The sequence below is a fragment of the Callospermophilus lateralis genome, chromosome 1 (assembly GCF_048772815.1).
Source record: "Callospermophilus lateralis isolate mCalLat2 chromosome 1, mCalLat2.hap1, whole genome shotgun sequence".
Lineage (NCBI taxonomy): Eukaryota > Metazoa > Chordata > Mammalia > Rodentia > Sciuridae > Callospermophilus > Callospermophilus lateralis.
In genome coordinates this window covers 185135747-185138279 of record NC_135305.1, presented here as the reverse complement: position 1 = coordinate 185138279, position 2533 = coordinate 185135747, and the positions used below count along the sequence as shown (strand labels likewise).

Below are 2533 nucleotides of genomic sequence, written 5' to 3'. Positions count from 1 at the left end.
ACAAAAGGGCTCAGTTCAAGATCCTCTCTCTCTTTCCACGGACCCTTAAGGTTACAGGAACTGTCACAGGACCCAAAGAAAAAGGTATTTCTCTGTCTCTGTGTGATTATTTTGTGCCAGCCCAATTCACCTGGAGTGACCCTGATGTTTAGTTGTGGAATGTGACGCTTCTTGGCGTCAATGTCCTGACCTGTTTTCCCTGCACCACACTCTTCTGCCATGTTGTTCTGTCTCATGGTTGATGGAATTTGGGGTTCCTCTGTGTGAAGCAGGCTGGCTGCGAAATAAAGCTAAGAAAAGAAAGCAGCAAAAAAACCGCACAACACAGAAAGTAATTTTAGAAAGCGAGGGCAGGATGGATCTTCCACCTTAGGGGTCAATTTCCACACTGGAAAGAGATTTGAGAGCCCGCATTTGCTTTATTTATACGAGGGAACTTCAAAGGCTTTCTCCAGAATGTTCTTCGCTTAATAAGGTAAGCTTAATAAGGTAGGAGGTGGGCTGTCTAGTTCCCAGTGGGTCACGCCCAACTCGGGAGCTACTAGATCAGTCTTACTAGCCTAGTGAAGACAGAGGTCATGTGCATTGTGCAATCCGTTATGTGGCAGGAGTCACAAAATAGCTTACAATGCCAAACCCAAATCTCCTTGGCTCAAGGCTGAGTGAAGACTTCTCAAATAGCTCAGGGGTGGCTCACAGTTCTGCCTCACTTTGGGCCCAGAATAATGGAGCCGGCCAACTATGGACTAAGACCCCTGAAACTGTAAGCCCCCCAAAAAACTTTTCCTCCTCAAAATTGTTCTTGTCAAGTCTTTTGGTCCCAGCTGTGAAAAAGCTGACTAAAACAGTGTCATGAAAAATGCCTGAGAAAAGCCACTTAAAAGAGGAAAAGTTTTATTTTGGTTCATGGTTTCAGAAGTCCATGATCAGCTGACTCTGTTGGCTTGGGCCTGAGGCCAGGAAGAACATCATGGCCGTGAGAGAGTGTGGCAGAGGAGGCTGCTCACCTTTGGCAGTTGGGAAGCTGAGAAGGGGGCCCAGGGACAAGAATACCCTTCCTGTGAGACAGGTAAGGACAGGTGGTCAGAACAGATAGTAAGGGAAGTAGGGCCTCTAGACAAGCAGCATTAGCATTACCTGAGATCAGGACAGAGATGCGGGCTAATGGGCTAATTATCAAAGAAAAGAAAATGGGTTGCTAACACCTCTGGGGACTCACTCTTCCCTACACAAGGGGTTGCTAATGATTATCAATATCATGCCCTTAGGCAGTAGGCAGTTGGGGAAGGAGAGGAAACCTGGAATTTATAAAAAGGTAAGACACACCTACTCCCTCAAATACCCAGCTCTGGGTCCCCTTCTCTCCAAAGAAGTCTATCTCTGTTCTCGTAAATAAAACTTGCTTTTATTCTTGCCTAGGCATTTCTTGGGAGTTTAATGTTTAACACCAGAGTAACAAGGACCAGATCCTGACTGGTATCTCCGGGAAAGTCCCCCAGTGACCTCCTTCCTCCCACTAGGTCCCACAGCCTACAGTTTGCCACCACTTACCAATAATGCCACCAGCTACGAACTTGATCCACGGATGAGATCAGAACTCTTATGATCCAATTGCTTCCCCAAAGCCCCATCTTGGAACATTGCTGCATTGGAGATCAAGCCTTCAACACATGAGCCTTTGGGAGACTCTTCATATTCAAACCATAACAACCCATATGGTGGAATACCACTCAGCCATAAGAAAGAATGACCTGCTGATACACACAACACCACTGGCCAGTCTCCAACGCATTATGCAGAATAAAAGAAGTTTCATCCCCAATAGTTACAGGCTGCAAGAGTCCTTTTATCTACAGTGCTAGAAAAGAGAAATTCATCTACAGTGACAGAAAGCAGGCAAAGAGTTATCTGAGGCCGAGGAGTCAGAAGGCTCAGTTGCAAATGGGTACAAAGGAACTTTTGGGGGTAGTGGAAATATTCTATATCTTGATCATTGTAGTAGCTATAGATGTGTGCATACGTATAATTTGTTACAAGTCATTGAGCCATACTTTAAAAAATAGGTGGATTTTATTGTGTACAAATTATTAATCAATAAATTTGATTTTAAAAACCCCAAATAAATCTAAGCTCCTAATTGCCAGGATCTAAATCTATTCTCTAGGGAAGTCTAACATCAGAGCAAGCCCTTACTACTTTAATATTCAGCTTTTTTTTTCTTTTGTGGTACCTGGGGATATCCCCCTTTTCCTCCTGTGAACTCTAAAAGGAAAAAAAAAAAAAGAAGAAAGAAAGAAATGGAAGTAAAAAGAAAAAAGAAAATGCTCTTGGCCAAATTTTATCATTATATTGTGTGAACATATGAATATGTAACTATAATTCCATATACGTACAACTCTAATGCACCAATAAAAATAATAACAAAAAAGAGAGGAACCTTAAAAACAAGGTAAAAAGAAGAAGAAAAAAAATAATCCCAAGATGGTCATGTTTCATATAGCAGGCATTTTTTGACTAAAATATGTAGTTATTA

At 42.3% G+C, this 2533-nt stretch overlaps 1 long non-coding RNA gene across 1 annotated transcript; it reads left to right on the top strand.

Moving 5' to 3' along the window:
* Positions 1–924: 924 nt before the first annotated feature.
* Positions 925–2030, top strand: LOC143408611 (uncharacterized). The gene is made up of 3 exons (XR_013092506.1): positions 925–1069; positions 1269–1315; positions 1420–2030. It is a non-coding gene; the product is annotated as an uncharacterized LOC143408611 (long non-coding RNA).
* Positions 2031–2533: the final 503 nt, after the last annotated feature.